The sequence below is a fragment of the Arachis hypogaea genome, chromosome 16 (assembly GCF_003086295.3).
Source record: "Arachis hypogaea cultivar Tifrunner chromosome 16, arahy.Tifrunner.gnm2.J5K5, whole genome shotgun sequence".
NCBI classification, from domain to species: domain Eukaryota; kingdom Viridiplantae; phylum Streptophyta; class Magnoliopsida; order Fabales; family Fabaceae; genus Arachis; species Arachis hypogaea.
In genome coordinates this window covers 93,887,510-93,902,517 of record NC_092051.1, presented here as the reverse complement: position 1 = coordinate 93,902,517, position 15,008 = coordinate 93,887,510, and the positions used below count along the sequence as shown (strand labels likewise).

The window sequence follows — 15,008 nt, the reverse complement described above, 5'->3', positions numbered from 1 at the left end:
TCAATCATATCTTCTCAATCATATCTTCTCAATCACATCTTTTTCAAAATTAACTCTCAATCATATCTTTTTAATTTCTAATTTCGAAATCTTTTTCAAAAATCACTTAACTTCTTTCCCAATCTTAATTTTCCAAAATCTCAATCAAATTTTCAAATTTCTTTTAATTATTTCAAAATCTTTTTACTTTATTTTCGAAAATTCTTCCCCTCTTCTCACATCCTTCTATTTAAAGGACTAACACTCTTCCTCAAGGTGCAATTCGAACTCCCTCCTTCTTTATATATTCGAATTCTCTTCCATCTACCTCCTCCTTTTATTCTTCTTTTCCTCTGACACCTCAAGGAATCTCTATACTGTGACATAGAGGATTCCCTATTTTCTTGTTCTCTTCTCTTTTATATGAGTAGGAACAAAGATAAAGGCATACTTGTTCAAGCTGATCCTGAACCTGAAAGGACCTTGAAGAGAAAAATAAGAGAAGCTAAAGCACAATTCTCTCTAGAGGGCCTAACAGAGCTCTTCAAGGAAGAAGAAACCATGGTAGCCGAAAACAACAATGCCAACAATGCAAAGAAGGTGCTTGGTGACTTTACTGCACCTACTCCCGATTTCTATGGGAGAAGCATCTCAATCCCTATCATTGGAGCAAACAACTTTGAGCTTAAGCCTCAATTAGTTTCTCTAATGCAACAGAATTGCAAGTTTCATGGACTTCCATTGGAAGATCCTCATCAGTTCTTAGCTGAATTCATGCAAATCTGTGACACTGTCAAGACCAATGGAGTTGACCCTGAAGTCTACAGACTTATGCTTTTTCCTTTTGCTGTAAGAGACAGAGCTAGGACATGGTTGGACTCACAACCTAAAGAAAGCCTGAACTCTTGGGAAAAGCTAGTCAATGCCTTCTTGGCAAAGTTCTTTCCACCTCAAAAATTGAGCAAGCTTAGAGTGGAAGTCCAAACCTTCAGACAGAAGGAAGGTGAATCCCTCTATGAAGCTTGGAAAAGATACAAGCAATTAATCAGAAGATGTCCTTCTGACATGCTTTCTGAATGGAGCATCATAGGAATTTTCTATGATGGTCTGTCTGAACTATCCAAGATGTCATTGGATAGCTCTGCTGGAGGATCTCTTCATCTGAAGAATACGCCTGCAGAAGCACAGGAACTCATTGAAATGGTTGCAAATAACCAATTTATGTACACTTCTGAAAGGAATCCTGTGAATAATGGGATAGCTCAGAAGAAAGGAGTTCTTGAGATTGATACTCTGAATGCCATATTGGCTCAGAATAAAATATTGACCCAACAAGTCAATATGATTTCTCAGAGTCTGTCTGGAATGCAAGCAGCAACAGGCAGTACTAAGGAAGCTTCCTCTGAAGAAGAAGCTTATGATCCTGAGAACCCAGCAATGGAAGAGGTGAATTACATGGGAGAACCCTATGGAAACACCTATAACCCTTCATGGAGAAATCATCCAAATCTCTCATGGAAGGATCAACAGAGACCTCAACAAGGTTTCAACAACAATAATGGTGGAAGAAACAGGTTTAGCAATAGCAAGCCTTTTCCATCACCTTCTCAGCAACAGGCAGAGAATTCTAAGCAAAGCCACTCTGACTTAGCAACCATTGTCTCTGATCTAATCAAAACCACTCAAAGTTTCATGACTGAAACAAGGTCCTCCATTAGAAATTTGGAGGCACAAGTGGGTCAACTGAGTAAGAAAATTACTGAACTCTCTCCTAGTACTCTCCCAAGCAATACAGAAGAGAATCCAAAGAGAGAGTGCAAGGCCATAAACACGTCTCACATGGTCAAACCTAGAGAGGAGGAAGAGGCAGTGATCTCCACTGAGGAAGACCTCAATGGACGTTCACTGACCTCCATGGAGTTCCCTAATGAGGAACCATGGGAATCTAAGGCTCACACAGAGACCATAGAGATTCTATTGAATTTACTTCTGCCATTTATGAGCTCTGATGAGTATTCTTCCTCTGAAGAGGATGAAGATGTTACTAAAGAGCAAGTTGCTAAGTACCTTGGAGCAATCATGAAGCTAAAGACCAGGTTGTTTGGTAATGAGACTTGGGAGGATGAACCTCTATTGCTCATCAAAGAACTGGATAACTTGACTAGGCAGAAATTACCTCTGAAGAGACAAGATCCTGGAAAGTTCTCAATACCTTGTACCATAGGTACCATGAACCTTTGAGAAGGCTCTGTGTGACCTAGGGTCAAGTATAAACCTCATGCCTCTCTCTGTAATGGAGAATCTAGGGATCATTGAGGTACAAGCTGCAAGAATATCGCTGGAGATGGCAGACAATTCAAAGAAACAGGCTTATGGACTTGTAGAGGATGTATTGGTAAAGTTTGAAGGCCACTACATCCCTGCTAACTTCATAATCCTAGAGACTGGGAAGTGTATGGATGAATCCATCATCCTTGGCAGACCCTCCCTAGCCACAGCAAAAGCTGTGATTGATGTTGATAGAGGAGAATTGATCATTCAAGTGAATGGAGACTCCCTTGTGTTTAAAACTCAAGGATATCCCTCTGTCACCATGGAGAGGAAGCATGAAGAGCTTTTCTCAATACAGAGTCAAACAGAGCCCCCACAATCAAACTCTAAGTTTGGTGTTGGGAGGCCACAACCAAACTTTAAGTTTGGTGTTGAACCCCCACATTCAAACTCTAAGTTTGGTGTTGGAAGGTTCCAACATTGCTCTGAACATCTGTGAGGCTCCATGAGAGCCACTGTCAAGCTATTAACATTAAAGAAGCGCTTGTTGGGAGGCAACCCAATTCTTACTTATTTATGTTAAATTTCTATTTTCTTTTGTTATTTTATGTTTTCTGTAGGTTGATGATCATGTGAAAGTAATAAAAACAATTGAAAAAGCAAAAACAGAAGGAAAAATAGAATGAAAAATAGAACACCCTGGAGGAGAAACTTACTGGCGTTTAAACGCCAGTAAGGGTAGCAGAATGGGCATTAAACGCCCAGTCTGGCACCATTCTGGGTGTTTAACGCCAGAAATGGGCACCAGACTGGCGTTTAATGCCAGGAATGGGCAAGAACCTGGCGTTAAACGCCAGGAATGGGCAGCAGCCTGGCGTTTAATGCCAGGATTGGCAGCAAGGGGCGTTTTACACGCCACATGGTGCAGGGATGAGAAATCCTTGACACCTCAGGATCTGTGGACCCTACAGGATCCCCACCTACCCCACCTTTCTCTCTCTTCTTCACCCATTCACCAATCACCTCAGTACCTCTTCCCCAAAGACCCCTCACCTATCAAATCCCACCATTCTCTTCACCACTCACATCCATCCTTCATAAAACCCCACCTACCTCACCATTCAAATTCAAACCACTTTCCCACCCAAACCCAACCATAATGGCCGAACCATACCCCCCTCTCCACTCCTATATAAACCCATCTTCACTCCTTCATTTTCACACAACCTACACACTACTTCTTCCCCTTGGCCAAAACACAAAGCCCCCTCCATCTCCTCTATTTCTTCTTCTTCTACTCTCTTCTTTCTTCTTTTGCTCGAGGACGAGCAAACCTTCTAAGTTTCGTGTGGTAAAAGCTAAAGCTTTTTTTGTTTTTCCATAACTATTTATGGCACCAAAGGCCGGAGAAACCTCTAGAAAGAAGAAAGGGAAGGCAAAAGCTTCCACCTCTGAGTCATGAGAGATGGAGAGATTCCTCTCAAAGGTGCATCAAGACCACTTCTATGAAGTTGTGGCCAAGAAGAAGGTGATCCCCGAGGTCCCTTTCATGCTCAAAAAGGGAGAATATCCGGAGATCCGACATGAGATCCGAAGAAGAGGTTGGGAAGTTCTCACCAACCCCATTCAACAAGTCGGAATCTTAATGGTTCAAGAGTTCTATGCCAATGCATGGATCACCAAGAACCATGATCAAAGTGTGAACCCGGATCCTAAGAATTGGCTTACAATGGTCCGAGGGAAATACTTAGACTTTAGTCCGGAAAATGTAAGGTTGGCATTTAAGTTGCCCATGATGCAAGGAGATGCACACCCATACACTAGAAGGGTCAACTTTGATCAAAGGTTGGACCAAGTCTTCATGGACATCTGTGAAGAAGCCGCTCAATGGAAGAGAGATTCAAGAGGGAAGCCAGTTCAACTAAGAAGGCATGACCTGAAGCCCGTGGCTAAGGGATGGTTGGAGTTCATCCAACGCTCAATCATTCCCACTAGCAACCGGTCTGAAATTACTATAGTCTGGGCTATCATGATTCATAGCATCATGATTAGAGAGGAAGTAGAAGTTCATGAAGTTATATCCCAAGAACTCTATAAGGTGGTGGACAAGTCCTCTACTATGGCAAGGTTAGCCTTCCCTCATTTCATTTGTCACCTTTGCAATTCAGCTGGAATTGACATAGAGGAAGACATCCTCATTGATGAGGACAAGCCCATCACTAAGAAAAGGATGGAGCAAACAAGAGATCCCACTCATGGACAAGAGCATGAGAAAACTCCTCATGAAATCCCTGAGATGCCTCAAGGGATGCATTTTCCTCCATGAAACTATTGGGAGCAAATCAACACCTCCCTAGGAGAATTAAGTTCCAACATGGGACAACTAAGAGTGGAACACTAAGAGCATTCCATCCTCCTCCATGAAATTAGAGAAGACCAAAGAACCATGAGAGAGGAACAACAAAGGCAAGGAAGAGACATTGAGGAGCTCAAGCACTCCATAAGATCTTCAAGAGGAAGAACAAGCCGCCATCACTAAGGTGGACCCGTTCTTTAATTTCCTTGTTCTTTATTTTCCTATTTTTTTGAATTTTTTGCTTATGTTTATTTATGTTTGTGTCTTTATTACATGATCATTAGTGTCTAAGTGTCTATGCCTTAAAGCTATGAAAATGAATCCATCACCTTTCTTAAATGAAAAAATGTTTTTAATTGAAAAAGAAAAAGAAGTGCATGAATTTCAAATTTTAAAAGAGTTTAATTATTTTGATGTGGTGGCAATACTATTATTTTTCTGAATGAATGCTTGAACAATGCATATTTTTGAATTTGATTGTTTATGAATGTTAAAATTGTTGGCTCTTGAAAGAATGATGGGAAAAGGAGAAATGTTATTTGATAATCTGAAAAATCATAAAATTGATTTTTGAAGCAAGAAAAAGCAGTGAAAAGCTTGCAGAAAAAAAAGGGATATATGCGAAAAAAAAAAAGAAAAGCAAGCAGAAAAAGCCAATACCCCTTTAAACCAAAAGGCAAGGGTGATAAAAAGGATCCAAGACTTTGAGCATCAGTGGATAGGAGGGCCCACAGGAATAAAATCCTGGCCTAAGCGGCTAAAACAAGTTGTCCCTAACCATATGCTTGTGGCGTGAAGGTGTCAAGTGAAAACTTGAGACTGAGCGGTTAAAGCTGAGGTCCAAAGCAAAAAGAAGAGTGTGCTTAGGAACCCTGGACACCTCTAATTGGGGACTCTAGCAAAGCTGAGTCACAATCTGAAAAGGTTCACCCAGTGCTTAAGGCCACGACCAAGACTCATAAAGTAGCTGTGTTCAAGAATCAACATACTTAACTAGGAGAATCAATAACACTATTTGGATTCTGAGTTCCTATAGATACCAATCATTCTGAACTTCAAGGAATAAAGTGAGATGCCAAAACTGTTCAGAAGCAAAAAGCTAAAAGCCCCACTCATCTAATTAATACTGATCTTCATAGATGTTTTTGGAATTCATTGTATATTCTCTTCTTTTTATCCTATTTGATTTTCAGTTGCTTGGGGACAAGCAACAATTTAAGTTTGGTGTTGTGATGAGCGGATAATTTATACGCTTTTTGGCATTGTTTTTAGTATGTTTTTAGTATATTTTAATTAGTTTTTATTATATTTTTATTATTTTTTAAATAAAAATCACTCTTCTAGACTTTACTATGAGTTTGTGTGTTTTTCTGTGATTTCAGGTATTTTCTGGCTGAAATTGAGGGACCTGAGCAAAAATCTGATTCAGAGGCTGAAAAAGGACTGCAGATGCTGTTGGATTCTGACCTCCCTGCACTCAAAGTGAATTTCCTAGAGCTACAGAAGCCCAATTGGTGCGCTCTCAATTGCGTTGAAAAGTAGACATCCTGGCCTTTCCAGCAATATATAATAGTTTATACTTTGCCCACGATTTGATGGCCCAAACAGGCATTCCAAGTCAGCTCAAGAATTCTAGCGTTTAACTCCAAAACTGGCACAAAAGCTGGAGTTAAACGCCCAATCTGGCACAAAAGCTGGCGTTTAACTCCAAGAAAAGTCTCTACACATGGAAGCTTCAATGCTCAGTCCAAGCACACACCAAGTGGGCCCGGAAGAAGATTTCTGCATTAATTACTGATTTCTGTAAACCCTAGGCTACTAGTTCTCTATAAATAGGACCTTTTACTATTGTATTTTCATCTTTGGATCATTTGGGGATCTTTGGATGTTTAGTCCCTAGACCTTGGAGGCTGGCCATTCGGCCATGCTTACACCATTATCACTTTTGTATTTTCAATGATGGAGTTTCTACACACAATAGATTAAGGTGTGGAGCTCTGCTGTTCTTCATGAATTAATACAAAGTACTATTGTTTTTCTATTCAACTCAAGTCTATTTCTTCTCCAAGATATTCATTCGTTCTTCAACTTTATGAATGTGATGATCCGTGACACTCATCATCATTCTCACCTATGAACATGTGCCTGACAACCACCTCTGTTCTACTAGCAATGGCTTGAATGCGTATCTCTTGGGTTTCTAATCTAAGATTGGAACCTTCGTGGTATAGGCTAGAATTATTGGCGGCCATTTCTGAGATCCGGAACGTCTAAACCTTGTCTGTGGTATTTTGAGTAGGATCTGGAAAGGGATGACTGTGACGAGCTTCAAACTCGCGATTGTGGGGCGTGTGACAGACGCAAAAGGAACAATGGATCCTATTCCGACATGATCGAGAACTGATAGATGATTAGCCGTGCGGTGACAGCACATTTGGAACGTTTTCACTGAGAGGACGGAAAGTAGCCATTGACAACGGTGATGCCCAACATAAAGCTTGCCATGGAAAGGAGTATGAATGATTGGAAGAAGGCAATAGGAAAGCAGAGGTTCAGGAGGAATAAAGCATCTTTATACGCTTATCTGAAATTCCAACCAAAGAATTACATAAGTATCTCTATCTTTATTTTATGTTTTATTTATATTTTAATTATCAAATCTCCATCACCATCTGAATTAGCCTGACTGAGATTTACAAGGTGACCATAGCTTGCTTCAAGCCGACAGTCTCCGTGGGATCGACCCTTACTCACGTAAGGTATTACTTGGACGACCCAGTGCACTTGCTGGTTAGTTGTGCAGAATTGTGACAAAGTGTGATTCATGTTGAAGAGCTCCAAGTCCTTTGGCACCATTGTTGATGATCACAATTTCGTGCACTAGTAACCACTCTGAAGTCAATGTGGCCAGAGTTATGATGATTCACTGTATCATGATGGGGAATGAGGTGGAAGTCCACCAAATAATTCTCCATGAGATTTACAAGCTATCAAACAGAGATTCCACTAGGGCCATGCTGGCTTATCCAAATCTCATCTTTCGCCTATACCAAGAGGCTAAGGTTCTGATCCAAGTAGACAACTTTATTCCAGCGAAAAAACCAATCACCAAACAGGTGATCGAGAGCTCCAAGATAGAAGATGATAACCTCAAGAGGAAGGAACCTGAGTCTTTCTCTCCCTCCAATGGAGTACTGGGAACAGCTGAAGGCGTCTTTAATTCACTTACAGAGCACGCTAGATCAACTCAGAGAAGAACAGAAAGATCAAACTAGCATGATTTGCAAACTGATCACAGAGCAGGAGAAGCAAGGGCATGAGATGAAGAAGGTGAAGCACCAGAAGCTCACCCCTGAAGAGCCCAGTACCCCTCAAGTTGAAGAGCCATGCGCCCCACAGCCTGAAGAAACCAGCATCCCCCAAGGTAAAGGTTGTTGAGTTTCAATTCTGTGGCTTCAAATTCCTATTTTTCTGTCTCAAGTATTTCCATCCTAATTTAGAGTTGCATGATCACTAGTAGTAATTAAGTCTCTATTTTTAATTTTTATGTCTTTTAATTTTTAGTATTACATAAGCATTAGTAGTAATTAATTAATTTTTATTTTTCCAATTAGCTATAAATTATTCCTCTTATCATCATTAAACATGAGTGAAATAGTAAATTTTTTTAGAAGAAATAAAGATTAATAAATTTTCAATTTTTCCAATAAAGAGTTAAATTATTTTGATCTGGTGGCATTGCTTTAGTTTTCCGAATGAAAGAATAAACATTGCATATTTGAAGTTGAATTTTATGATGCTGGCTCTTGAAAGAATGAAGAAAAAGGAAAAATATTATTGATGATCTGAAAAATCCAAAAATTGATTCTTGAAGCAAGAAAAAGAAGCAAAAGGAAAAAGAAAAAGCATGTGGCAAAAGAAAAAAATTGATGCATGCGAAAAGAAAATAATAAAAAGCAGAAAAATCCATTACTGCCCAAAAAATGCAGGAAAATGAGGGTAGATTGAAAATGCCAATAACCCTTTAAACCAAAAGTCAAGGGTATAAAAGGGTCTCAAGTCTTTGAGTATCAGTGGATAGGAGGGTCTAAAGGAATAAAATCTTGGCCTAAGCGGCTCAACCAAGCTGTCCCTAACCATGTGCTTATGGCGTGAAGGTGTCAAGTGAAAAGCTTGAGACTGAGCGGTTAAAGTCATGATCCAAAGCAAAAAGAGTGTGCTTAAAAACTCTGGACACCTCTATCTAGGGACTCTAGCAATGCTGAGGCATAATCTGAAAAGGTTCAACCAGTTAAAGTGTCTGTGGCATTATTGTATCCGGTGGTAATACTGGAAAATAAGGTGCTTAGGGTCACGGCCAAGACTCTGAAAGCTGTGTTCAAGAATAAAAAAAGAGATGAACTAGGAGAATAAAAAAATTTGGATTCTAAGTTCCAAAAGATGCCAGCCATTCTGATTTTCAATGGATAGTGAGATGCCAAGACTATTCAGAAGCAAAAAGCTACTAAGTCCCGCTCATCTAATTGAAACTGAGCTTCATTGGAAACTCAGAGATTTATTGCAATCCTAATCTTCTTTTAATCCTATTTTATTTTTAGTTTCTTGGGGACAAACAATAGTTTAAGTTTGGTGTTGTGATGAGCGGATATAATATATGCTTTTTGGCATAGTTTTCATATAGTTTGTAATAGGTTTTTTTAAGTTTTTATTATGTTTTTACAGGTTTTAGTGTTAAATTCACATTTTTGGATTTCACTTTGATTTTGTGTGTTTTTGTACCATTTCAGATATTTTCTGGCTGAAATTGAGGAGCTAGAGCAAAAGTCTGATTCAGAGACAGAGAAAGCACTACAGATGCTGTCCAGATCTGACCTTCTTGCACTCAGAAGAGATTTTCTGGAGTTATAGAAGTCCAAATGGAGCGTTCTCAATGACTATGGAAATCTGACTTCTAGAGCTTTCCAGCAATGTATAATACTTTATACTTTGTTTCGGACTAGATGGTCCAAAACCGGCGTCCAACGCCAGCTCCCTGCCCCCTTTCTGGCGTCCAGGCCCAAAGAGCAGAGCCTGGCGTCCAAACGCCCAGAGAGGACCCCCCAACTAGCGTTCCATGCTCCAAAAATCTCATAGCACATGGATCTCATCAAAGCTTAGCCCAAACACTCCCCAAGTGGACCCCAAAAGTAGATTTTAGCACCAAAAAGACTGTTTTACCCTTACTAGTCATTGTTTAGTATTTAAGGGATTTTATTCATGTTATTCGAACAACTTTACATCACTTTTACCATTATACACGTTTTACCATCAGCATGAGTTTCTAAACCTCCAAGGTTGAGGGGAGGAGCTCTGCTGAGTCCCATCAATTAATAAAAGTATTACTGTTTCTTCTTCGATCTGTGTTTGATCTATCTCTAAGATGTATATCCGATCTTCATCGTGATGAATAGGATGATCTGACAAATTAGCTCTATTCATCACATTAAGATGAATGTGCCTGACAAACACCCGCGTCTACTTGGGTTCGTGTGAATACGTGACTGGAAAGCACGAGCCAACAACTATGTTTATGCATCTCTCAGATGGCTAATCCACGACTTTGTTGGGGACTTCTAGAGACACCAGTTCAGCCAATTTCCGGGGAGATTAGGGTCTCCATGGTATAGGCTAGAATCCTAAGAAGCATCATCCTCTGATCCGGAAGATTCGACATTGTCTGTGGCGTTTTGAGTAGGATTTCCAAGAGAATGACTTGCTAAGCGCTTCACCCTTTGTTAGATTGGATGACCACGACCAATGGCATTCAATTTGTAGTAGAGGAGATCAATGACCACGGCCCATGGCGTTGATCACATCCAGCCTGCCATAGAAGAAGATCATTCACAAGCAAAGAAGATAGTATTACCAGAGTTAATTCAGAAAGGCTAAGCAACTCCAAACCTTAACTATTCTCCTTTCATAGTTTACACAACTTCTGAGTTCTAATTACTCTTTTCTTACTCTATATGATATAAAAAGTAATTTATACAATATTAAAACACGTTAAATCCTTCTGATCTGCCTGACTAAGACTTACAACATAACCATAGCTTGCTTCAAACCACAATCCTCGTGGGATCGACCCTGACTTGCTCAGGTATTACTTGGATGACCCAGTGGACTTGATAATAGAACAATATGAAGGTGTGGGGATTCGTGCTACCAGAAAGTGTGAAAGTAAGTGGGGTAGGTGAAGATGTTGTGGGACCCACTAGTCCTGAGAGGCTTAGGGAATTCAAATTCCCTGCTCTCTGCACTGGCGTTTGAACTTCTAGGGTCTGCTCCTTGGATGGCGTTCAACGCCAGTAATGCTGCCCATTTGGGGCGTTGGATGCCCGGCCGAGCTCCCTGGCTGGCGTTCAACTTTAATAACACTCCATCCAGAGTGTTCTGTTTTCACTGCTGTAAATTCTGTCTCTGTTCTGACTGCTGCATATGATCATGACTCTAAAAATAACTGAAAAAAAGCAAAATGAAAGAAAAAAATATAATTAATTAAGGTTGGGTTACCTCCTAATAAGCGCTTCTTTAATGTCATTAGCTTGACGGTTAGCTCCTTATGGAGGTGAGTATGGGCTCAGATTTTTGCCCCTTATAGTGAACTTTCTTCCTGTCCTCTCATGAATGAGCTCCACATGATCTAAAGACAGGATACGACTCACTGTATGTGGTAAGACTGGTTTCTTAGTGAAGACAACTCTCATTCCAAGTGAGAGGCCTTCATTTAGGACTTTCTTGTCCTTCCAGCCTTTAGGTACTTTCTTCTTAGTACCTTTGTCTAAGAGCTTGTTGGTGGCTGCCCAACACCAAACACAGAATTGGTGTCTGGAGGCTCTATAAAGCTCTGTACAGAAAGAGAGGCTTGGAATACTAGGTGTTGCACAGTTATCTCTCTTTTATCGGAGGGAGAAGTGGGATGAGGCATCTTGAACAAGATGTGATCCTCCCCTAGTTGTAGAGTCATTTCTCCCTTAGCCGCATCAGTGATAGCATTTGGAGTGGCTAGGAAAGGTCTTCGAAGGATGATAGAGTCATCCTCATCCTCTCCAATATCCAAGACTATGAAGTTTGCAAGGATGTAGTGGTTTTTAACTTTTACCAAGACATCCTCTACTAAGCCATATGGCTTCTTCATTGTCTTGTCTACCATCTCTAATGAGATGTTTGCAGCTTGTACCTCAAGGATTCCTAGCTTTTCCATTACAGAGAGTGAAATTGAGGTTGATGCTTGACCCTAGGTCACACAGAGCCTTTTCAAAGGTCATGGTGCCTATGGTGCAAGGAATCAGAAAGCGTCCAGGATCTGGAAGCTTCTGAGGTAGCTTTTGCTGAACCAAAGCATGGAGTTCTTTGGAAAGTAATGGAGGTTCTTCCTCCAAAGGCTTTGTACCAAAGAGCTTGGCATTCATTTTCATAAGAGCTCCTAGGTACCGAACAACTTGCTCTTCCCTAGTCATCAGAAATCATACACTGCAGAAGTGCATTCAAAAGAACCTCTATGGTTTTTACATGAGCATGGGCTTCCTTGAGTTCAAGGATAGAGAGTTCTTGAGTGGGACTTAAGCACTCAAAGGGTGTGCTTTTACTGGCGTTCAACGCCAGCTCTGATAGCTCTTTGTGTGTTGAACGCCCTTGCTGTCCACCCTTACTGGCGTTAAACACCAGTCCCTCTAGTGTTTTGGGTGTTGAACGCCTAGCAGGGGCATCCTTGCTGGCTGATAAATGAAGAACTATTGTCGATCTAGAATTTCTCAAAATAGAATATATTCGTTGCAAGTATAGTCTAGACCAACAATTGATTCCCCAAATCAAATGTTTAAATTCAAATAAAAATAATCGAGATCGAGAGTACTTCAACCTCGGGTCGTTCTCCCTAGGAGTTGAAATTAAGTGTATAATCATTGGCTATAAGAGAGAGCATGGGGGATTGGGAATAAAAGCAAGAGAGCAAAAAATGTAAATAGCAAGAAGGTAAATGAGCATGCAAGGAATGTAAATGGCAACTCTTGGCAAGGAGTGGATAATCTAGGTTTCCTATCCTAGTTGTGGACCACAAACATGGCAATTGTGTGGAAACAATACAAACTAGTCAATCCTCCTTGAGAATTAGTCAAAAGGGGTAATTGATCTCAATCCATAAGTCCTAGTCAACTCACTAATTACTTAGTGAAAGACTAGCGTCAATGGAAACCAAATCAATTAACCATTCTCACACAATTCGGAATGGACATCTACAACTCAATTCCATCCAAACACCCAATTTCTCAACCAAGATTGTGAAAACTAAACATGCAAGAAATTAAACATCAAAGCAATAAGAATCAAGGCCATAAAGTGCAAGGAAAGGAAATAGCAAGAAAGTAACTTAGCATGCAAGAAATTAAATGAAAGCAATAAACTTCAAATGCAAGAAACCTCTTGGCAAGTAATTGAGGACTAAGGCTACCTATCCTAGTCATTAACCACAAACATATGATGATTATGAAGAGTTAATCCTACTTAGTCAACCTTACATCGAAGATAAGTCAAATAGGCATAGTTAATTTCAATCCCTAAGTCCTAAGTCAACACTAGTGGGTCACTTAGAGTCAAGAGAAACCAAATCAGCTAACTACTCTAATGTATCAAACAAGAATGGACATTAATGACTCACGGATCACCAAAGTCAACAATTTCAAGACAAGAGTGGAGAAAAACTAAGTAAAAACTAAGCCAAGCATTTTATCAAACACTTGGTGTGCATAAGAATAAAATAATATTAAAATACATTAAAATAAATTCTAAAACTTCCAAAGCAAGAAGATAACAATAACAACCAAAGAAAGCAATAAATGACATGGAAACATAAATTGCATTAATTGTAAATTAAAATAACAATAGTGTTCATAAAATGGAAAATGACATAAAAGAGAAATTAAGAAGAAGAACTAAGAGAAGTAAGACAATAAAGCAAAGAAACATAAATGAAACTATATTAAAACAATAATTAAAGACAGAAATTAAACTAAACATAACCTAATTCTAGAAAGAGGGGGGGAGCTTCTCTCTCTAGAAACTAAGAGAAAAGCATGTAAAAGCTAACCCTAATTTCCCCCATTTCATTCCTCTTCACTTTGGCCTTAAATAGCTTCAGAAAATGTGTTGGACTGGGTTTTGGAGGCCCAAAAATCGCCCCCAGCGATTTGCATTAATAACCTCACGTGCATGCATGCGTGTGTACGCACGATCTACTGTGCGTACGCACGGTTGCGTAGAATTTCCATCGTGCGTACGCACGACATTTGGTGCGTACGCATCCTTGCACGAAGTCACCGTTGTGCGTACGCATACATCACTGTGAATACGGATCTTTGCAGCAGCTTCCAAATCTCATTTTCTTCATGATTTCTCCCCTTTTTAATGCTCTTTCTTTATTTCTTCAACCCAAACTTACCTTAAAAATCTGAAATCACTTAACAAATATATCAAGGCACCAAATGGGATTAAAGTGAATTAAAATTGACCAAATTAAGCACAAAAGAGCATGTTTTCACTTTCAAGTACAATTTAGGGAGAAATCTCAAAAGCATGCTATTTAGATGAATAAATGTGGGTTTATGTGATGAAATCCACTCAAATCAAACCAAAATATATCGTAGAATATGGACTCATCAATTCTCCCACACTTAAACCTAGCATATCCTCATGCTAAACACAACCAAAGGAGATGAATGAAAGGGGTAAATGATTTATTCAATGCAACTACTTATATGCATGCAACTACACTAAATGCTATCTATCTATATCTATACTATGATTCCTATTGAGTTTAGCAAAAACAAACAAAAGAATCTCAGTCAATCTAAAATAGGAACTTAGGGCCAAGACAAGAAAAATATAGCAATATGATCAATGTTCAAAGATTGATTTGAAATTTTCAAAATTAAGTCCAATAACTTGCAAGAAGGCACAAGATAAGCAACGGAAACATAGAATTGAGCAATTGAAACCCTCACCGGATGTGTTTACATTCTAATCGCTCAGTGTGTAGGGTTTAATCACTCAATCCTCCTTTAATCATGTTTTTCAAAGATTTGCAAGTCATCTAACAATCAACTAATATTTGATGAATGAATGCAAATATCATGAGGTCTTTTGAGGGCTGTAATGGGGTTAGGGTAAGGGTAGGATTAATATGGTTAAGTGGCTATTAAATTGGATCTTTGATTAGCTCAAGTATCCCACCTAATCCTATATCATCCTTTATGCATAACAAAGTAACCTAACTACCCATTTATCCCTTTCTCACATTCACTCATGCATTTTTTTCTTTCCAATTCAACTTCATATGCATCCCTTATTTACATTCTTATTATCATTTCTC

The 15,008-nt window shown here is 39.4% G+C and overlaps 1 non-coding gene across 1 annotated transcript; it reads right to left on the bottom strand.

Moving 5' to 3' along the window:
* Positions 1-942: 942 nt before the first annotated feature.
* On the bottom strand, positions 943-1,050 carry LOC112761616 (small nucleolar RNA R71). The gene has a single exon (XR_003182004.1). It is a non-coding gene; the product is annotated as a small nucleolar RNA R71 (small nucleolar RNA).
* Between the last annotated feature and the right edge of the window lie 13,958 nt (positions 1,051-15,008).